This window comes from Ornithorhynchus anatinus, chromosome 2, assembly GCF_004115215.2.
Source record: "Ornithorhynchus anatinus isolate Pmale09 chromosome 2, mOrnAna1.pri.v4, whole genome shotgun sequence".
Taxonomy (NCBI): Eukaryota; Metazoa; Chordata; class Mammalia; order Monotremata; family Ornithorhynchidae; genus Ornithorhynchus; species Ornithorhynchus anatinus.
Genome location: NC_041729.1, coordinates 51,041,128 through 51,064,649, shown reverse-complemented (window position 1 = coordinate 51,064,649; position 23,522 = coordinate 51,041,128). Strand labels below are relative to the sequence as shown.

Sequence of the window (23,522 nt, the reverse complement as noted above, 5' to 3'; positions counted from 1 at the left end):
TTTTTATGGTATCGGTTAAGCACTTAGTATTTAGTGCAGTGCTTGGCACAAATAAGGTAGATATAAGATAGGTTGGACACCATCCCTGTCCCACATAAGGCTCACTGTCTTAATTCCCACTTTACAGATGAGGTAACAGAAGCACAGAGAAGTTAACTTAATTGGCCAAGGTCATACAGCAGACAAGTGGCAGAGCGGGATCAGAATGCAGGTCGTTGGACTCCCAGGTCCGTGCCCCTTCCATTAGGCCATGCAGTATTCTGACGGGAGAGGCAGGATAATCGTTCCATCAACCCACTGATGAGCTGACCGGCCTTTTCAGCATCAGTTTTCTGAATTTCACCCTGTGCCACCGTTAAAGTCGCATCTAATTCCTACCTGAGTATTCATTCCCACTGCTTAGTACAGTACTTTGGACATAGTAAGAGCTTCATAAATACTCCTCCAGGTGGGATTTTCCAGGCTAGGTTTCACTGATTGTTTTTGCTTTTTGAAAATGTCTCACTCTATACGGTGTCTTTCTTCTTCTTCTTCTTCTCCCTCTCCTGATTTGAAACAGAATATGGAAAATGCCAGGCAATTTCTATGCAAATTAGCATTTCCCAATTGTTCTAAATGGGATAAAAGAATGTGACCGTGGGTAATTTGCAGGAATAAAAAATAGGCTCCAGTTTCGGCAGCAACAGGAATATATAGGAAAAGGGCAAAGCAGAAGGAGAGGCCACCTAACAGGCATGTCCCAGGCTGACTTTTTAGCTACAAAAGCAAATGGTTCATCAAAACTCAGAAGAAAAACCCAAATAAGGTCAATAGAGAAAAATCACCCTAATAGCATCTTGCTCCAGCTCAATAACCCTGTCTTTTTAAATCTCCCTCCTTTGGAAAACTAGAGAAGGATGAGCCCGGGTGGCAGAAGGACCTGGATTCATTCATTCATTCAATTGCATTTATTGAGCATTTACTGTGTGCAGAGCACTGTACTAAGGACGTGGAAAGTACAATTCAACAGCAAAGAGCACAATCCTTGCTCACAAGGGGCTCAGTCTAGAAGGAGTTAATCCCAGCTCCACCATTTATCTGCTGTGAGACTTTGGGCAAGTCACTTAACTTCTCTGTGCCTCAATCACCTCATCTGTAAAATAAGGATTAAGACTGTGAGCCCCATGTGGAACATGGACTGTGTCCAATCTGATTAGCCTGTATCTACCCCACTGCTTAGTGCAGAGCCTGACACATTGTAAGCACTTAACAAATACCAGTTAAAAAAAACAAAGCTGGAGAACCTTTTCAAGTTCGGTCAGTATCTGTCCTAATTTATCATCTGCCTCAGATTACGAACACAAATTCTGGGCACTGCATTACTCAAGTAAGGACATATCCCAGCCTCTCCGGTGAAAAACGTTTCTTAAATCTTTGCACTCACTTGTCTCCGAGCAAAAGTTATTAATTCTTGTCCAAGGATCTTTCACACTTTAACATTTGCACAGTGGAAGTCTCAGAACCCTTTTGAAAGCAGGACAATATGAATGATAAAATATTACAGGGTGAAGATTCCAGGTATATTCTGGCTTTAAAGCTCATGGCCCAGAAGGCTACCGGGCAGCATTCTGGTCTCTCTGGCCAGGGGGCTGGGCTCAATTTTCTCATCTGTTGTTTTGGAGAGTACCGCTGACTCCAAGTTTAGGATAAAAGTAGGTCACCCAGACGATTTCAGATTTGAAAAACCTAGTGAGGTTCAAAAGAGGAAAAATGCAGAAATGAAAATGTTCCAATGAGAGGAAGTAGAATCTAGTCTTTCGTGTAGCCCTCCCCATAAATCTTGCATTTGGATTTGTACCCTCTATTCACCCTCCCTCAGCCCCACAGCACTTAAGTACATGTCTGGAATCTCTTCATTTATTTTACTGCCTGTCTCCCCCTCAAAACTAGAGCTCCTGTGGGTAGGGCCTGTCTGCCAGCTGCTATAGTGTACTCTCTCAAGGGCTCAGTACAAAGCAACTTCTTAATAAATACCATTGATGGATTGATTGATACATTTTCAAACAGGTGGGGCCATCCATACGTCTCCTAATTCCAAGTCCTTCCTCTCATTTAGCCTTTGGATTTAAGGTGGGACCAGACCTGAATTATCGTACAGTAGAGACAATGTGGTCAAGTGGGTAGAGCACGGGCCGAGGAACCGGAAGGACCTGGATTCTAATGCCGACGTCACCGCTTGTCTGCTGGGTAACCTTGGCTGAGCTATTTCACTTCTCTGTGCCTCAGTTACCTTATATGAAAAATGGGGGTTAAGACTGTGAGCCTCACGTGGGCCAGGGACTGTGCCCAGCCCGATTTGCGTGTATCTACCCCAGTGCTTAGTACAGTGCCTGGCGCATAGTAAGCACTTAACAAATACGACAACTATTATTATTATATAGAATCTCGAACCTCTGCAGAAGAGCAAAGAGACTAAACTGTCCCCAGAGGAGTGAGGACCACAGGCTTGGAGTCTGCCGTTCTTTGATTCCAATTCCTTGGGCAGAAGGAAGAGGCGGGAAGTATCACTTTCAGGTAAAACCTGCAAAGTGGTGCTCAGGGATTCTTTCCCTCCACCTGACTTCCATTAGCATCGGTGTTAATGGGGCTCCTGCTGCTCAATCCCTTTAGAGACTGTGCAGTTTAAAGACATTAAAGAAAAATGCTAAATACAGTTCAAGACCAAGAGGCAGAGTTCAGGTTGCCAGGCTCGGTAATCTTCAAGAAAAGGCAGTCCTCTCTCCCACCCCATCCTCATTGCCTTTCCTTTCATGTGAAATGGGACAGTTTCCCTAATCTCAGCTCTACCACTTGCCAGCTGTGTGACCTTGGGAAAGTCTTTTGGCCTTGGGAAAGTCTTTTGGTGCCTCAACTGCCTTATCGATTAGACTGTAAGCCCGTCAAACGGCAGGGACCGTCTCTATCTGTTGCCGACTTGTTCATTCCAAGCGCTTAGTACAGTGCTCTGGACATAGTAAGCGCTCAATAAATACTATTGAATGAATTTATAAAATGGGGATTAAAAACATTGGACCGGAAGCCCTATGAAGGACAGGAACTGAGCCTGGATTGATTATCTCGTATCTACCCCAGAGTTTAGCGTAGTGCTGGGCAATCAAGCAATAGTATTCATTAAATGTTTACTGGGTGCAAAACACTGAATTAAGCACTTGAGTACAATAAAAAAGGGTCGGTCTCCTTGTGGGTTTAGCATAGTGCTTGGCAATCAAGCAACGGTATTTATTAAATGTTTACTGTGTGTACAAAACACTGAATTAAGCACTTGAAGAGTACAATATAAAAGGGCTGGTGTCCTTGTGGGTTCCCTGCCCACAAGGAGATTACCATTTAGAGGACTATATATGGTAAGCACTTGAATGCCGCAATTTTTATTCATTCATTCAGTCGTATTTACTGAGCGCTTACTTATATCTCTACTTTTTAATCACCAGAATTATTGTGCACCTACCGTGGAGTAAGCATAACGTGCAAACCAGGGAATTCAAGAGAAGATTAAGAGAGGATCATTCCATCAGTGGTATTTACTGAGCACTTACTGTGTGAAGAGCACTGTACTAAGCACTTGGGAGAGTGCAACAGTTGGTAGACATGTTCCCTGCCCACAGTGAGTTCACAGTCTAGAGGTCCTTTTCCTTCAAGGAGGTAGGAAAACCAGAAAGGCTCATGCGATTAGATTATTTGAATCTGATCACCTTAGAGTGTTAAAATGCTACACAGGTGGGATTGTGTAAAGAGCAATAACTCAGTAGGATTTAATATCTGCTCTGAAATGGGGAAAAGAAGATGGAGCAGGAAGACAGAACTATTAATTTATGGCTCTGCTCTCAACCAGAGGGAGGAGGAAGAAATTTTTTTTTGTTTTTGTTTTTTGAGCACTGCTGCTAGGTCAGCTTAGGTTATAGTGGAAATAAAGGAGGTCTGGGAGACAGGGATTCTGAGTTTTAGTCCCTACTTCGCCCCGGCCTGCTGTACCACTTAACCTCTCGATGCCTCAGTTTCCTCAGTTATAAGAGAGGAATAATAATGCCTTCCTTCTCCTCCCTCACAGCAATAATGTCAAAACAAAATGAGGTAAGAAATGTGGAAATAATCACCCTCCACAGATTCCAGGTATTATTTTTTCTCCTAGTTCCATAGCTTTTTAAAATTTAATTGCTCCTAAATCCCGGAGAACATCCTAAAAAACACTAAACCTAATACAGCTGAGGGAGGGGATGGAGAAAGGGGTTTGTCTGAGAGAGCAGGATGTTTGCCAAGTTTATGTTGAGCTTCATTTTACTGTATTCCATCTTTACCCACACACAAGGCTCTGGATTTCTCCAGGACTCACCCAGCCTGAAAATGACCTTCAGTAATTTCCATAAATGGAACTGGCAGACCTAACAGTAGAAGATCTCTCTGAGATCTCGTCTCACAGGCCAATCGATGTACCCCTTTTTTTCCAGTTTATTTGTTAACTAAAACCATATCCAGATGAATGGGAGCTTCACTAAAGTTTGTGTTCCTTTGGAATTTACAATCAGCTTCAATGAGACCCAAGAAGAGCGAATTCTACAACTAACACTCAGGAGGTAAATAATTTTGCTCCACTGTGGAACTCCAGCTGTGGTGTCCGTGCTGCTTCTGAAAAGAATTCTGTTTTGACTCATCAGTGAGATGACCTTCCGTGGTACCAACTCTTCTGGAGAAACAGTAAGCTCCTCTATGCTGCAGTGTAGCCTTCCGAAGGGGTGTGAGCATGCCTACCAACTCTATCCCAAGCAATTAAGACAGTGTGCTGCGCACGGTAAGCACTGAATAACTCCAATTGATTGATTTGATTTGAGGTATTCTTTTCTTCTTCTGAAATAATGGAAATTCTTCTCTGCAGCCTCATTCCCTACAACCCACAAAGGCTTTAAGTGCAGAAAAGCTTGGGCCGGAACATGAAAAAGTGGGTTGTTGTGGTGGTGCCGTTTGGCCATGGGTGAGGGGTTGGGGAGTAGGCTTAAATGCAAGTTCAGCAGAGTTCTGCAAAAATTGAGAAGCAGCAGGGCCCAGTAAAAATAACTGTGGTATTTGTTAAGAGCTTACTCTCTGCCAAGCACTGTGCTAAGAGCTGGGGTGGATATAAGCAAATCAGTATGGACACAATCCCTGTCCCACATGGGGGTCACAGTCTCAATCCCCATTTTACAGATGAGGTAATAGAGGCCCAGAGAAGCAAAGTGACTTGCCCAAGGTCACACAGCAGACCAGTGGTGGAGCCAGGATTAGAACCCACAACTTTCTGACTCCCAGGCTCACACTCTATCCACTATGCCACGCTGCTTAGAGGATAGAACACGAGCCTAGGCGTCGGGAGGACCTGGGTTCTAATTCCGGCTTGACCACTCATCTGCTCCGTGACCTTGGGTAAGTCACTAATCTTCTCCGGGCCTCACTTACCTCATCGGTAATATGGGGATTGAGACTGTGAGCCCCATGTGGGACCTGAACTATGTCTAACCTGATTGGCTTGTATCCCCCCAAGTCCTTAGCACAGTGCCTGGCACATAATAAGCACTTAAATACCATTTTTTAAAAGAAATGGAAACCAGGGGTAAACTTTCAGTTCACAGACTGATTTAAATTTCCGTGCTCCTCTAAGGAGGGCTTTGATAGGGAAACCAGTTTTTATCCATTATGCTTTATTTATATTAAAATCCATTTCCCTCTTATTGCGAGCGGGGAACGGATCTCTTTCTTGTTATATTGTATTCTCCCAAGTGCTTACTACAGTGTTTTGCACATAGTAAGAGCTCAATAGATATGATGGAATGAATGAATCCCAGCTCCTGGGCTTTGCTGTTCGACTTAAGGGGACCACATTGATCTGCAATGTTCACCTACTGGTGAAAAGAAAAGGGGTGGGGAAAATGACTAATAAAAATCAGGTAGAGTCCATTTCAAACATGAACTGCCTTAGAAATGGTTAGAAGAAAAACAAATATCAGGACTAAATCTTCCTCTCAAATCGTGTCTGCCCTTACTGGCCCCATCTTTGGCTAAAACCCATCTACTGATGGCAGAGAATGTTTTTCCAGTCTCTCTCAGGTGCATCTGTAAAAAAGCAGAATTAACACTAGGGGAAAGTGACAACGGTGATTTTCTTGGTCTGGGAATCCTGATCAAACAATTTATGGCATTTATTGAGAGCATAAGTGGGCACACGGGGCGGTGCTTTTGCTGGTATGGTGCAGGCAGGTTGGAGGAAGAAGGAATCAAGATGCTACACAAATTGTAAGGGAGCTTGGACTCCTTGTGAGGCTTGGAGTTTCTTCAAAGTCCTATCTGCATCCAGATTTGGGTGCGGCCTCAGGTCCGAGGGCTTTGCCGCTGTTTATGACTCTGCTGTGGTGACTTCTTCAAGAGTCTTGGCCTGTTGGAAGATTTTTTTCTATGTTCTGAAGGGCCTCATCTTCCACAGTAGTTTTGAGGAGAGTGGAAAATCTTATTCCTAACTCTTCAGGATTCCCTTCTGCTCTGTGATGAGATTATAGTTGTCTTTACTCTTTGGAGGGGTTGTGGAGGCATGTAATGAATGAATGTAGAGGGTCATATATTAATTTTTGACATTTATTGCACACTAAGCATTGGGATAGGTACAAGATCATCAGATTGGATGTCCAGACTGCCATAAAACATCTTTAATGATGTGTAGAAATTTTTGGGTTTGTGCCAGTCTGGGTAGCCCCTGTTCCCTTTTGCTTCGCCCTATCGCCACCTTTATCTTAACTTGAATTGTGTATCACAGTGCAAGTGTCTGTAAACCCCACCGTTAAGTGAGTTTTTAGGTGCTGCAAGGCTGTGGTGCAATAATCCTTTTGTGGCAAAATAGACATTTTATTTTGGGGAAATTTGCATCAGACTAATTTTTGAAACTCTGATCATGCCTGCTGTCTTCACAATTGTGTGATAGAAAATATCATAGAGAAATGCCCAGTTGTTCATACTGAGGATGGAGTTTTAGGCTTCCAGTTCCAACAGAGCCACTGTAATATGGCTGCAGAGTTCCATGCAGATGATTTAATTCTCTGGGAGACTAACTTTTAGCTACCTCGGGTTGGAGAGCACTTTTCAACACAATCATCGTATAGGCAATTTGGATGTGGAATGTTCCCGACAACGGTCCGCCCATCATTTTCCTCCATTCGTAGTTTGCCGTGACAATATGCTTGAGGTCCCCCTGATGCTCTGTGGTATTTTTGTTCCCGTCAGGCTACCCCACCCACTGGCTCGTTCCCTCCTCTCCCATCTCTGCACTCTCTCGTTTATGTATTTGGTCCAGCCTGGAACTCTCTGCCCCTTCACATCTGGGATTCGGCTGTGAGACTTCCAAATTTGTACTTCAAACCCTGATTCCTCAACTGTACTCTGGTGTCAGATTTCCTCCTGCCTCCAGGACATTTGTATTTGGAAGTCTTGCCAGCACTTAAAACTTTGTGAGTTTTTTTGTATTTTCTTCTACAGGGGATATTTCCTCCTAACCCCCCACTCTTCTAAACTTTCCCACCAATATCCTCCCTGTCCCACACTGCCATATCTTGAAATCACCTTTTGTGCCTCCATCTTCAAACTGTCACCAGGTTCTTCAGGTTTTTTCCTCTAACATTTAAATGATCTCTTCATTTCTTTCCAGTCCTCTCCGTTGTCACTGCCACGACCTCAACATCTCCTTCAGGAGGCTATCCCTTGTTATTTCGTACATACAACAGCCCGTAAGCAGTTTTTAATAGTATTTAAGCGCTTACTATGTGTCGGGCACTGTACTAAGCTCTGGAGTAGATATAAGATAATCCGTTTGGACCCACTCTCTGTCCCACATAGAGCTCATAGTCTTAATCCCCATTTTACAGATGAGGTAACTGAGGCACAGAGAAGGTAAGTGATGTGCCCAAGGTCACACAGTAGACCACTCTGCTTCTCCTCTCCAGCCTAATAACAATATTAATAATAATAATAGTATTTAAGTACTTGCTCTGTGCCAGGCACTGAACTAACTGCTCAGATGGATACAAGCAAATCTGGTTGGATGCCATCCCTGTCCCATTTGGGGCTCACAGTCTCAATCCCCATTTTACAGATGAGGTAACTGAGGCACAGAGAAGGTAAGTGATGTGCCCAAGGTCACACAGTAGACAGGTGGCAGAGCTGGGATCAGAACTCAGGTCCTCTGACTCCCAAGCCTGTGCTCTTTCCACTAGGCCACTCTGCTTCTCCTCTCCAGCCTAATAACAATATTAATAATAATATTAGTATTTAAGTACTTGCTCTGTGCCAGGCAAATCTGGTTGGAAGCCGTCCCTGTCCCATTTGGGGCTCACAGTCTCAATCCCCATTTTACAGATGAGGTAACCGTAGCACAGAGAAGGTAAGTGATGTGCCCAAGGTCACACAGCAGACAGGTGGCAGAGTCGGGATTAGAACCGATGACTTTCTGCCTCCCAGGCCCGGGCTCTATCCACTAGGCCGTGCCGCCTCTACCACAGCAGCATGAATGACCTTTCTGAAATGCTGAGTTCCATCATTCTTTTATCTGCAGTAGCCTAAAGTGGCGCTCATTCACTCCTCGCATCAGATTTAAACTTCTCGCTCTTAGATTCTCCACCAGCTGGATCCCTCCACCTTGGTCGTCTTCTTTCCCGGCTCTACCCGTTCTCTCCATTGCCCAAGCCAGTCTCCTTCCTGTCCCTTCTATTTGACTCCCCTACCTCTAAGCTCCCCTTGACCCCATTCCATGGGGTAGGCTTCCAATTCCACACTGACACGACAGCCCTCTCTTCGAAACCCTAATCAAAATCGATTCTTTCCCGACGCGTTCCCTGACTGACCCCTTGCCGCACGCCTACTTCATTCCCTAGTACCTCCTCAGCATTGAAATTTTGATCCCTTCCCTTAAGGAGCTTACATTCTCCCGGAGAGACACACACTTATGAGAAGCAGCGTGGCTCAGTGGAAAGAGGCCGGAGTCAGAGGTAAGGGGTTCGGATCCCGGCTCTGCCACTTGGCAGCTGTGTGACTGTGGGCGAGTCACTTCACTTCTCTGGGCCTCAGTTCCCTCCTCTGGAAAATGGGGATGAAGACCGCGAGCCCCACGTGGGACAACCTGATGCCCTTGTATCTACCCCAGCGCTTAGAACAGTGCTCGGCACAGAGTAAGCGCTTTACAAATACCATCAGCCTTCTCTGTGCCTCAGTTACCTCATCTGTAAAATGGGGATTAACTGTGAGCCTCATGTGGGACCACCTGATTACCCTGTATCTACCCCAGCGCTTAGAACAGTGCTCTGCACATAGTAAGCGCTTAACAAACACCAACATTATTATTATTATTAATTACAGATAGGAGGAAGTAATAGACTATCAAGTCATTTTTAAGTGGTATTTAAGTGCTTCCTGTGTGCCAGGCACTGTACTGACCACTGGAATAGTTGCAAAGCGATCAGATTGGACGCAGTCCTCGTCCTACATGGGGCTCACAGTCTTAATCCCCATTTTACAGATGAAGTAATGGAGGCCCAGAGAAGTGAAGTGACTTGCTTAAGGTCACACAGCAGACAAGTGGCAGAGTAGGGATTAGAAACCAGGTCTTTCTGACTCTGAGGCCCCCGTGCTCTAATAATAATAATGTCAGTATTTGTTAAACACTTACTATGTGCAGAGCACTGTTCTAAGTGCTGGGATAGATACAGGGTAATCAGATTGTCCCACATGGGGCTCACAGTCTTCATCCCCATTTTACAGATGAGGGAACTGAGGCACAGAGAAATCAAGTGACTTGCCCACAGTCACACAGCTGACAAACGGCAGAGGTGGGATACGAACCCATGACCTCCGACTCCCTAGCCCGGGGCTCTTTCCACTGAGCCACGTTAGCACACAAAGGTTCTGGGGTTTGTGGGAGGGGAGGCATGTGAGTACTTAAGTTCTTAATTGGCATGGAAAAGCTGAAGTGGTCGTTGGGGAGATCAGATAGGTTTATTAGAGTTTAATCAGGGATAGCCTCCTGAGGAGATGTGATTTCAGAGGGCTCTGAAGGTGGGAAGAGCTGGGATGTTTTGGATGTAAAGAGGGAGCAAATTCTAGGAAGGAAGATGGGAGGGGGCAAGAGATCAGAGATAAGAGAGATGAGAATGAGGCCCTGGGAGTAGCTCGGTTGACTATCAGTCTGCTGGACCATGAAGCTGCAGTACAGAGTTTATTCCTTCATTCAGTCGGATTTATTGAGCGCTCGCTGTGTGCAGAGCACTGTACTAAGCACTTGAGAAAATTCAGTGCAACAAGAAAGAGTGACATTCCCTGCCCACAGTGAACTTAGAGTCTGGGAGAGGGGGAGACAGATATCAATACAAACAAATATAATTTCAGATATGTACATAAGTGCTGCGGGGCAGGGAGGCAGGATGAGGGAAGGGAGCAAGTCAGGGAGATGCAGAAGGGAGTAGGGGATGAAAAATGGGGCATAGGGAAGGCTTTTTGGAGGAGGTGTGCCTTCAATAAGGCTTTGAAGTGGGGGAGAGCAGTTATCTGTCTCATAATTGTCTTTCTCTATACTTCTTGTGGTCCAGGAAAATGCACAAAGAAATTGTTAAACATCAGCATGATTCTAATAATTTAGTATTTGTTAAGCACTTACTGTGTGCCAGCCACTGTACTAAACACTTGGGTGAGTACAAGCAAATCGCGTTGGAAACAACCCCTGAACCATTTGGGGTTCACAGACTCAATCCCCATTTTACCAAAGAGGTAACTGAGGCACAGAGAAGTAAAGAGACCGGTCCAAGGTCACACAGGAGACAAGTGGCAGAGTCCGGATTAGAACCCATGACCTTTTGACTCCCAGGCCCGTGCGCTATCCACTAAGCCTAAAAACACAATTTGAAATGGAGGGAGCGCAACGACGATGTTCCTTATTGGATACGACATTTCTTCAAAAACCTGCTGCTTATCTCCAAGTGGTTTAGCATTTCCACTGTCAAGGGCACATATTGGCTGCACTGCAGTGTGACCTGGTGGGGGAGGGTCCCCAACTCCCCTCCCTCTTGCAAACTGTTGATTTCATAGGGCACCCTGACATCCCTGTGAAGAGCTTTGGAAAAATAGGAGGGCTCTTCCTTTGGCTCGGTTATTTCTGAAAAGTTAGTCTCTGATATGCCCTTTTTTTCCCCATTAACAGGCTCACCTCCCATTTATTGGTTTTAAAGTCTCCATGTCACATTGGCTCAGTGAAAGCACTCTTGAAGTAGCAAAACCTGCCTCTACCACAGCAATTTGCATTTCAAAAGGAACCTGTCGAAAACATCAGAAGTTTTTTTTTTTTTTCTCCCAAAGATTTGCATAAGGAAGCAACTAGTAACAGCTTTCCCTTTGGGAAAACATCAGGATTCATTGCCCAGCTAAGCAAATGTTGACCTCAACTTTCTCCAGCATAACATTTAGCTCTCAAGTCAACAAACCAAGATATTGTCTGCACACACAAAAAAAGAGGTCAGTATTAATTTTGCTGTAAATCTTTTCTGTAGGTAGCGCTTACCCTACAACTGTTTTTACAAGAACACTGAAAATATCAGAATGTAAGAAAATGGGGTATTTTGCATCACACATAGGACAATTTCGCAAAAGATTGTTCAGGTGCCAGAGTAGACAGATATTTCAGATACTACTGTATGTTTCAGGGTTTATGGAATTGAAAAGCTGGTGTAAAAAAAACATTAACTCCCCAACACCCTCAGAACTTTCAAGTCATTTAAATAACTCCCCAAATTTGAAACAGAGTTTCACTCCCATATAGTGGAAACAGCTTAGCCTAGGAGTCAGAGGACCTGGGATTCTAATCCTGGCCCTGCCACTTGTTTGCTATGTGACCTTGGGCAAATTCAATTATTCAGTCGTATTTATTGAGTGCTTACTGTGTGCAGAGCCCTGTACATCACTTAATTTCTCTGGGCCTCAGTTACCTCATCTGTATAATGGGGATTAAGACTGTGAGCCCCATTTGGGGCAGGGACTGTATTCAACCTGATTTCCTTTATCCATTCCAGTGCTCAGTACAGTGTCTGGCACATAGTAAGTGCTAACAATCCACAATAGTTGTTATAATAATAAAAATATATCTCACTTGGGTGAACTGGTGAACTACACAAAATTGCAGGACCTCTTCTCCCCCTTGGGTTTGAATTCTGTGTCTAGACTGTAAGCTTCTCCTGTAGACTGGAAACTCCTTGTAGGCAGGGATTGGAGTTTACCAACTTTCAAAGAGCTAGGCCTTGTACTCTTCAAAGAGCATAGTACAGTGCTCTGCACACAATAAGTGCTTAATAAATCCCACGGATTGGTTGTTCAATAGTATTTATTGAGCGCTTCCTATGTGCAGAGCACTGGACTAAGCGCTTGGAATGTACAAGTCGGTAACAGAGACAGTCCCTGCCCTTTGACGGGCTTACGGTCTAATCGGGGGAGACAGACAAGAACAATAGCAATAAATAGAAATAAGGGGATGAACATCTCATTAAAACAATAGCAAATAAATAGAATCAAGGCGATGTACATCTCATTAACAAAATAAATAGGGTAATGAAAATATATACAGTTGAGCAGATGAGTATAGTACTTGAGGGGATGAGAAGGGAGAGGGGGAGGAGCAGAGGGAAATGGGAAGAAGAGGGTTTAGCTGAGGAGAGGTGGGGAGGGGGTAGAGGGAGTAGAGGGAAGAGGGCAGCTCAGTGTGGGAAGGCCTCTTGGAGGAGGTGAGCTTTAAGTAGGGTTTTGAAGAGGGGAAGAGAATCAGTTTGGCAGAGGTGAGGAGGGAGGGCGTTCCAGGACCGCGGGAGGACGTGGCCCAGGGGTCGACGGCGGGATAGGCGAGAATGGGGGACGGCGAGGAGGTGGGCGGCGGAGGAGCGGAGAGTGCGGGGTGGGCAGTGGAAAGAGATAAGGGAGAAGAGGTAGGAGGGAGCAAGGTGATGGACAGCCTCATAGCCTAGAGTGAGAAGTGGGAAGTTGTGCATTCTTTACTTCATGGATTCTTTCTCTTCTGTAACTGATACACTATAAACAAATATAATTTTACCCTTTAAGAGATTAGAAAACTGACAATAGGAGGTAGTCAGGATCATGTCTTTTTATGGTATTTATAAAGCACTTTCTATGGCCAGGCACTGTGATAATAATGATAATGGTATTCGTTAAGCACTTGCTATGTGCCAAGCCCGCTGGGGTAGATACGAGATAATCAGGTTGCCCCACGTGGGGCTCACAGTTTAAATCCCCATTTTACAGATGAGGTAACTGAGGCACAGAGAAGTGGCTTACCCAAGGTCACACAGCAGACGAGTGGCAGAGCCGGGATTAGAATCCATGTCCTCTGACTCCCAAACCCGCGCTCTTTCTACTAAGCTAAGCACTGGGTGGGTAGATACAAGACAGGTTGGACACAGTCCATGTCCTACTGGGGCTCACGGTCTTAATTCCCGTTTACAGATGAGGTAACTGAGGCGCAGAGAAGTTAAGTGCCCAAGGTCATCCAGCAGAAACATGACAGAGAGGGATTAGAACCTGGATCCTTCTAACTCCCAGGTGTACTCTATTCACTAGGCAACACTGCTTCCCTGTTCAGTATATGGGGCTGCCCTTATATTAGAAGATGATGCTACCGACTATGAATTATTACCAACGCCTGCAGGTCGGTGTGATTGATATAATCCGTAGTATACTCTGAATGTAAAGATTATCTTTTGCTAAATTGACGCATTAGCTTGCAGAGACCCTATTCAACTCTGATGCTTTTGGTGATCCCTAGTGGAAAGCTCATGGACCTGGGAATCAGAGGATCTGAGCTCTAATTCATTCATTCATTCATTCAGTAGTATTTATTGAGCGCTTACTATGGGCAGAGCACTGTACTAAGCACTTGGAATGTACAATTCGGCCACAGAGAGAGACAATCCCTTCCCACTGACGGGCTTACGGTCTAATTGGGGGAGACAGACGGACAAAAACAAGACAACTTAATCGCGATGAATAGAATCAAGGGGATGGACACCTCATTAACAAAATAAATAGGCTGATAAAAATATATACAGATGAGCACAGTGCTGAGGGGAGGGGAAGGGAGAAGGGGAGGAGCAGAGGGAAAGAGGGGAAAGGGGACTTGGCTGAGGGGTGGTGAAAGGGGGGGCAGAGAGGGAGCAGAGGGAAAAGGGGAAGCTCTAATCCCAGATCTGCTACTTCTGAATGATGTTGGGCAAGTCATTTCATTTTTCTGGGCCTCAGTTTTCTCATCTGCAAGCTGGAGATTCAACGTGGCTCAGTGGAAAGAGCACGGGCTTTGGAGTCAGAGGTCATGGGTTCGAATCCCGGCTCGGCCACTTGTCAGCTGTGTGACTGTGGGCAAGTCACTTCACTTCTCTGGGCCTCAGTGACCTCATCTGTAAAATGGGGATTAAGACTGTGAGCCCCACGTGGGACAACCTGATTCCCCTGTGTCTACCCCAGCGCTTAGAACAGTGCTCTGCACATAGTAAGCGCTTAACAAATACCAACATTATTAATACCCATCCTTCCTCCTACTTAGACTGTGAGCCTCCGTGGGACCCGATTATCTTTAATCTAACCCAGCACTTAGCACCGTGCTGAATTATAGTAAGCACTAAACAAACACCACAGTAATAATAATAATAATATTGTGGTATTTGTTTAGAGGTAATTATTGTTATTATTGTGATATTTGTTTAAGGATAATTGTTATTGTTATAATTGTGATTATCCCCAACCTTCTGTTCAAGGAGATCAACTCTTTTTTTTGTATGCCACATTCTAGAATGAACTTTCTGACAGTTGCCTTCTGACAGTCTGTCATATTTTTTAAATGGTATTTACTATGCACTTACTATGTTCTAGGCACTGTACTAAGCACTAGGTAGATGCAAGGTAATAATAATAATAATGGTATTTGTTAAGCACTTACTATGTGCAAAGCACTGTTCTAAGCTCTGGTACAAGTTGATCAGGTTGTCCCACGTGGGGCTCACAATCTTAATCCCCATTTTACAGATGAGGTCACTGAGGCACAGAGAAGTGAAGTGACTTGCCCATAGTCACATGGCTGGCAAGCGGCAGAGCTGGGATTAGAACCCATGACCTCTGACTCCCAAGCCCGGGCTCTTTCCACTGAGGCAGTAATCAGGTTGGATACAGTCCAGTCCCACTCAGCGCTCACAGTCTTAATCCCCATTTTACAGATGAGGTAACTGAGACACAGAGAATTTGTGATTTGCCCAAAGTCACATAGCAGACACATTTTGGAGCCAGGATTAGAACCCAGGTCCTCCTGACTCCCATAATCTTCTAGGCCATGCTGCTTCTCCTTGTTTGAAAAAAAAGTCACTCTGCCTTCAGAATGTTTGTTCTGCTTTATATGCTTGTTTATTCCATATTTTAGCAACACGTACGGCAGCTGCTTGGTTATCCACCTATCATCTATTTTCTTCACATGTTCCAACTAAAGAGACTGAAAGCAATGAACATTGCTTCAATCTTAGTTAACTAACTGTTTTTCAGGACTTGGTGGACCTCCTGCCTTTCACTTGAAGTTGAGGTGATGCTGATTTAAAAACTGCTCAAGAAGCCCAGTCTGACTTCTGTGGTATGACGGAACTCACAGTTATTTTATTTTTTTTAAAAAAAAAGGCAAGGCATCACCTTGGCTTTGCAGATCTTTAGTCTGATCACCTGAGATTGAAAACCGTGCTGTTCTCTCAGAGGATACATATCTACCAAGGTTATATTCCTGAATCTGGTTGTTTGAGGGGTTTTTTGTGGGGGGGAGGGGATTTTTTGGTCTTTGTTTTTTGGTGTTTAAGTGCTTACTATGTGCCAGACACTGTACTAAGCACTGGAGTGGATACAAGCAAATTAGGATGGACACAGTCCCCGTCCCACATGGGGGTACAGTCTTAATCCCCATTTTACAGATGAGGTAACAGATATGGAGAAGTTCAGTGTTTTTCCCAAGGTCACACAGCAGACATGTTGAAATTGGGATTAGAACCAAGGTCCTTACAACTTTCAGGCCCGTATTCTATCCTCAAGGCCACGCTGCTTTCCGTATGTCCACTAAAGCAGCTTAGCTTACTGGAAAGAGCACAGAACTGAGAGTCAAAGTACCTTGGTTTATATCATAGTTCTTTCACTTGCCCACTGTTTAACATTGGGCAAGTCACTTAACTTCTCTGTGCCTCATCTGCAAAACGGGGATTCAACACCTGTCTCTCCCCCTCCCCCTCAGACAGGGAGCCCCAGAGTGCATAACAAATATCATTATATAAATCCTTTTTATTGATAAAGATCTTCTGTATCTTTTTTGCAGAGATCATGTCTGCTCTACTATGCTGTGGTTATGAATCACATGGCAATACCTTCATTCTTCAGTAACCTGAACAGAAGAATTCTAGCACGAACCTGGTCGACAATGGAGAGCGGTGATATAGCCGACAGCACAGTCCGCTCTCTCACTTTTTCTTCTTGAAAATGGTGATCACTGTGGCTTCTTGACATCCTGTGCCATTTCTTCTATGTTCCGTATAATGATGAAAAGACCCTACAGATTTCTAAGCATTCAGTCTCCTACCTGCAGAGAGATTTACCATTTTTCGCATCTTAGCCTGCAGTGGTGTTTTCCTTTTAATATTGAAGTTCCAGCCATGCATACACCTTTTGATTGGTTCTCTATGCATCAAAGAACATAATCCTTGACGTCGGAAGTTGTGTTCATACTATCACCGGGAGTTGAGATTTTCAATAAATAACGGATCCAGAATTAGAACTTGTAGCCTCTGATTTTTATTTTTTTTTAGTCAGTTGATTACCCAGAGACCCAGACTGTTTCTGTGGCACTACTGTTAAAGGTAGGATCCCCTCAAGAGGCATTTGTTTGGCTTATGATCCAGTTTGGGTCTAGTGGAGTTAATCTCACTATTAACCATATAACTGTCACAGTGAAATTCAGTTAAGCATAAAAGAAGAAGCAAAGGGCAAGATGGTATGAAAGAGATCGGTTCTCCCCCTGAATCATCGAGAGAGCATACAAAGGAAAACTCCCCCTTTTTTTGGTTTCTTCCCACTACAGACACCTTCTGGTATTTGTTTGGTGGCAGTTAGGGAAGAAGGAGAGATAGAGGAGGGAAGAAAGGAGAAATGGGAGTCTCCAATTTGTATAGTTTGATTCTAAATATAAAATGAACCAGAAGGTTTTCCCTGTGGGATCGGTTTCTTCTAGGGATATTTCCCTGCAGGGCAGGAATTCCACAGGGAAAACCCCAAGTACTCATTTCAAATTTAGAAATGAGCCATCACCCCCTTCCCTGGGTTTGGCACTGCCTTCTGGTTGATTGAATGCCAGTTGCTGGTCCCCGTCTGGTGATTCAGAGATCTTTTTACCACCGTAAAGTTCTAGAGGTGCATCCAAGCACTTTAGGGAGCAGTAAAACGATACGGTCTTACCCTAGGAGTTTACATTCTGTATTTAGTACCAAAGACGATGGGGGCTAGGTCCACTCATCATTTAAAGTCACATCCCAAAGGGACCTCATTTTGACTGCTCATTTCCATCTATTCATCCAGTTGTTATATCTTTCTGTTGATTTCCCTGAGCATTTCAGCTATGAGAGGTGAAGAGGGTGTACAGTAAGTTTACAGCATTAAGCAGCGATAATTTGTACCAACTGGCAGTAATCTTTAGAAGCCTGGTCCACTGGCAGGAGGTTATTACACAAAGGAGCAGAATCTAAAACAGAGGGGAGTGAAATAAAAACAGCCAACCCATCACTACGTTATATAAAAGAACAATGAATGCCGTGAGTCTTACACTGGAAAGGTGATGCAGATGGGCATAAAACATACAGGACAAACAGAGGGAATTCAACCAAGTGTTTAACTCATTATTTCGGCTTTGTATCTCTTATTGCTTCAGTGACTCAAATAATATATTATAGGTTTTACAGATAAATGGTTCAAGCCCACACTAAATGAGTCAGATATAAATCAATTAATTTGTGAAACCTTATCTCTGCAAATAGTCAATGTCATTTCTGTCCTTTTCTGCCAAATGATTCTTCAAGTTAATTTACACAAACCATCTTTTGAGCTCTTAGCATGAATGAGTTCTTTTTTTTAAAGCTATAAAAAGAATAATCAATATGCCTTTGAGAACTTCTGAGGGAAAGAGCATACCCTACCACCCAGTAGGATCTGAGGTTGAACGTAGTTGTTTTTCCATTCAGCCTGGAGAGGTCTTGCCTCCGGCACGTGTTAACAGAGAATTTAATATTCCAACGACTTGATTAAAGCCCAAACAATTGGAGGAGGAGTGTTGTCAGTGTGCTAAGGAAGGGCAAACCGTGGAGGGTACGAATAAAAGAGAAATAGTAATGGCGGTGGTGATAGAGGGAGAAGAAGCAGTGTGGTTTAGTGGCTACAGCACGGGCCTGGGAGTCAGAAGGAGCTGGGTTCTAATCCCAGCTCTGCCACTTCTCTGCTGGGTGACCTTGGGCAATTCACTTCACTTCTCTGTGCCTGTTCCCTGAACTGTAAAATGGGGATTTAGAGTGTGAGCCCCATGTGGGACGAGAACTCTGTCCGACCTCATTAACTTATGTCTATCCCGGTGCTTAGAACAGCGTTTGGTACGCAGTAAGTGCTTAACAAGAGCCATAATTATTATCAGTAGTAACGTGACCTGTGTCCTCTCCCACACACCCCATCCCTGCAAATCTGCTCTGTTCCCCTACAGATACCTCTGATCTTTCAACCCACTTGAATTTTCTAAAGCCATAATGCCCCATTTGGTCTCCTGACCTAACCTACCTTCCCTTGATGCCCAAACCCATACACTCAGCACCACACTTTCCCCTGAATTCAACTCCCTCCCTCCCTGTCCCTCCCCCGAACTCATACCACCAACCTGCAGTCCTGAATCACCTCCACAGTATGCTTCTTCTGCTCTTGTGCAGTAGCCACAGAGCTGAAGGAAATCCAGACCCCTGGCTGACCTCAACCATCCTAAATTCATTTTAGCCTGCTTTAACTCTGCCCTCTCATCCTCCCGGCAACAATACTGCTCCATCCTCATTGACTCCCATAACCATTGCCCCTGAGAGCTATTTCAGACTTCTAACTCCCTCCTTAAAGCCCCTGTTCCCTCGCCCCCAAAGACCTTGCCGGGTAAAATTGAAACTATTTATTAGGTGTGCTCTCTCAAATCTCCACTGCTCCTTTTGAATCTCTTCCTGCCCTGGCTTCAACTTTCCCATCCTTCCCACCAGTATCTCAAAAGGACATTTCCCACCTCCTCTCAAACTCTACCCCCTCCTCCTATGCCTCTGACCCCATCACTTCCCGCTATTAGTCCTTGACTATTGCATCTGCCTCTTCTTTAACCTCCTTGCCTCCTGTCTCTCCCTGTACTTCCCATCCTGTCTCTTCCCTCTGCTGCCTGGATCATTTTTCTTAAAAACCATTTAATCCATGTTTTCCCCCTTCCTCAAAAATCTTCAATGGTTGACCATTCACCTCCACATCAAACAGAAACTCCTCATCAGCGCTAAGACACTTAATCAGGCCTCTCCCTCCTACCTCACCTTGTTAATCTCCTACAACCCAACCGGGTCACTCTGCTACTTTAAAGCCTACCTTCTCTCTATATCTCAGTCTTGTCTATCTGGCCACTGATGCCCTTGCCCTTGTCCTCCCTCGCGCCTGGAACTCCCTCCCCTAAATATCCAACAGTCCACCACTCGCTCCACCTTCAAACCCTCCTAAAATGGCATCTCTTCCAAGAGGCCTTCTCTGACAGAGTCATTTTTCCTCCCCGCCCTCCTCTCTGCATCAACTCTGTGCACTTGGCTGTCGTATCCCTTATGGACGTTGATACTCAACCCAGTAAGCGGCGTGGCTCAGTGGAAAAGAGCCCGGGCTTGGGAGTCAGAGGTCATGGGTTGGAATTCCGGCTCTGCCACTGGCAGCTTTGTGACTGTGGGCAAGTCACTTAACTTCTCTGTGCCTCAGTGACCTCATCTGTTAAATGGGGATTAACTGTGAGCCTCATGTGGGACAATCTGATGACCCTGTATCTACCCAGCACTTAGAACAGTGCTCTGCACATAGTAAGTGCTTAACAAATACCAGCATTATTATTATTAACACTTTTATGTAAATACCCATATATTCTACTGTTTCCCCATCTGCAATATATTTTACTGTCAGTTTACCCCCGTTTCCAGTGACAGTGTATGGATCTGAAAGCTGGGCAGTGAAAAAACAGGAAAGAAAGAGCATTGATTCTTTTGAAACATGGGGTTGGAGGAGACTTTTGAGAATACATGGACTGCCCGAAAAACAGACAAATGGGTTTTGGAGCAAATTAAGCCAAAGTGCTCTTTGGAAGGCCAAATGACTCGATTTAGATTATCATATTTTGGACACATAATCAGGATGACTAATTCTCTGGAGAAGACATCAATGCTAGGAAAAGTCCAGGGAAAAAGTGGAAGAGGCAGACCAGCAGCTAGATGGGTAGAATTCATAACAATGATAATAGAAGAACTGTTAGCAAGATTACAGACTATGGCAGAAGATAGGACGTTCTGGAGAAAATGTAACCGTAGAGTCACTAGGAACTGGAAATGACTCGACGGCACTTGATGATAATAATAATAATACTTACTCCTGTAGACTGTAAACTCCTGTGGGCAGGGATTCTGATTGCCAACTCTACTGTATTGTACTCTCCCAGGTGCTTAGAACAGTACCCTGCACACAGATTAGTTTGTATCTACCCCTGTTCTTAGTACAATGCCTGGCACATAGTAAGTGCTTAACAAATACTGTAAACAAAGATCCAAAAAAAAAGAAGCACTCAATAAATACCTTTGATTTATATTAATTGACCACCCTCTGAGTGCAATACATTTTACTGGGAAAGTACATTTTATTTGGGAAAGTCCAACTGGCATCTTGTCTGCCCACAAGGTCACAGTCTAATGTGAGAGACAGACATAAAAGTATTTACAGAAGGTGGAATCAGAATAAATAATTGAATGTACAGTTGAATAAACATATGGACACAATTGCCATTGATGGGTATAAATTAGTATGTAGGGCCTGAAAACCCAAATGGTTTGTGCACATCCACAGGTTGACTACCTGCCCCGGTAGAAGAGTTCCTAATTAGGCAAGAAATCTTGCACTTTATTGTTTTTACTTCTTATTTTGCCCTCCAGTGGCAAACTGTTCCCAGATCTTTCTGGCAACATCGATGAACTGAGAAAGAATTAGGAACAGGAGAATTCTACTCTCATCATGCCACTTGGGTAATGCAGTCAGAAGCCACAGAAAAATCAAATCCCTTTCATGTCTGAGGTTTGTAAGGACTAAATACTAGAATTTCCACTCCTAAAAATCAAATACTAAATCTACCTCTGGCCATTTGACTATCAATGAGGCCAAAGGTGCTTTTCCTAGAGTGTTCTTCAGCTTATTAATATTTTCTTGGTCTCCGATTCAGAAGTTTCTAGAATCTTATGTAGCCCCCAGGGGTAGACATAAGATCACCGCAGAAACAGTTCCCATCTACTGTTGTTCTGTTAAAAAAAAAAAAAATAAACTCAAAACCCAAAGGCACCAATTGCCTTCCAAATGTTACCCTGAAGCAAGATTTCTACAAACCATCTCACGGCAGCAAAGGAGCAGTTTTCCCATTTTACTACAACAGATTATCATTTTTAACTAGTCTATATGGAGACAATCAGGAGGAGCCTGCATGGGGAGAAGAGATTTGAAGAGGGAGACAATTTTTCAGAAGAAAATATCGGCTTGTCCTGGAACTCGCCCCTGCACTCCTACCTTCCTTAACTTCTATTTTTAACCACTCAATCTCCAAGGGCTCCTTCCCCTCTGCCTTCAAACATGCCCACGTCTCCCCCATCCTAAAAAAACCCGCTCTTGACCCCACTTCCCCCTCCAGTTATCGCCCTATCTCCCTACTACCCTTCCTTTCCAAAATCCTAGAACGAGTCGTCTACGATCGATGCTTAGAATTCCTTAACTCCCATTCTCTCCTAGACCCCCTCCGATCTGGCTTCCATCCCCTCCACTCTACCGAGACTGCTCTCTCTAAGGTCACCCGTGACCTCCTTCTTGCCAAATCCAAAGGCTCCTACTCCATTCTGATCCTCCTTGACCTCTCTGCTGCCTTTGACACTGTTGACCATCCCCTCCACCTCCATACCTTATCTCACCTTGGCTTCACGGACTCTGTCCTCTCCCGGTTCTCCTCTTACCTCTCTGGCCGATCATTCTCGGTCTCCTTCGCCGGAGCCTCCTCCCCCTCCCATCCTTTAACTGTTGGAGTTCCTCAAGGGTCATTTCTTGGCCCTCTTCTGTTCTCCATTTACACTCACTCCCTCGGTGAACTCATTCGCTCTCATGGCTTTGACTACCATCTCTACGCAGATGACATGCAGATCTACATCTCCGCCCCTGTCCTCTCCCCCTCCCTTCAGGCTCGCATCTCCTCCCGCCTCCGGGACGTCTCCACCTGGATGTCGGCCCGCCACCTAAAACTCAACATGAGCGAGGCTGAGCTCCTCATCTTCCCTCCCAAACCCGATCCTCTCCCAGACTTCTCTATCACCGTGGATGGCACGACCATCCTTCCCGTCTCTCGGGCCCACGATCTCGGTGTCATCCTTGACTCGTCTCTCTCGTTCACCCCACGCATCCTATCCGTTACCGAGACCTGCCGGTTTCACCTCTACGATATCGCCAAGATCCGCCCTTTCCTCTCCACCCAAACGGCTACCTTACTGTTACGGGCTCTCGTTATATCCCGGCTAGACTACTGTGTCGGCCTTCTCTCTGACCTCCCTTCCTCCTCTCTCGCCCCGCTCCGGTCTATTCTTCACTCCGCTGCCCGGCTCATCTTCCCGCAGAAACGATCTGGGCCTGTCACTCCCCTTCTTAAACAACTCCAGTGGTTGCCTATCGACCTCCGCTCCAAACAAAAACTCCTCACTCTAGGCTTCGAGGCTCTCCATCCCCTTGCCCCTTCCTACCTCTCCTCCCTTCTCTCTTTCTACCGCCCACCCCGCACGCTCCGCTCCTCCGCCGCCCACCTCCTCACCGTCCCTCGGTCTCGCCCATCCCGCCGTCGACCCCTGGGTCACGTCCTCCCGCGCTCCCGGAACGCCCTCCCTCCTCACCTCCGCCAAACTGATTCTCTTTCCCTCTTCAAAACCCTACTTAAAAATCACCTCCTCCAAGAGGCGTTCCCAGACTGAGCTCCTCTTCTCCCTCTACTCCCTCTGCCATCCCCCCTTTACCTCTCCGCAGCTAAACCCTCTTTTTCCCCTTTTCCCTCTGCTCCTCCACCTCTCCCTTCCCATCCCCACAGCACCGTACTCGTCCGC

At 45.0% G+C, this 23,522-nt stretch overlaps 1 long non-coding RNA gene across 1 annotated transcript; it reads left to right on the top strand.

The window, feature by feature from the left end:
• The first annotated feature begins 4,277 nt into the window (after window positions 1–4,277).
• On the top strand, window positions 4,278–16,868 carry LOC114809185. Its single transcript, XR_003756956.2, has 4 exons — window positions 4,278–4,610; window positions 4,692–4,825; window positions 15,619–15,703; window positions 16,427–16,868. It is a non-coding gene; the product is annotated as an uncharacterized LOC114809185 (long non-coding RNA).
• The last annotated feature ends 6,654 nt before the right edge of the window (window positions 16,869–23,522 follow it).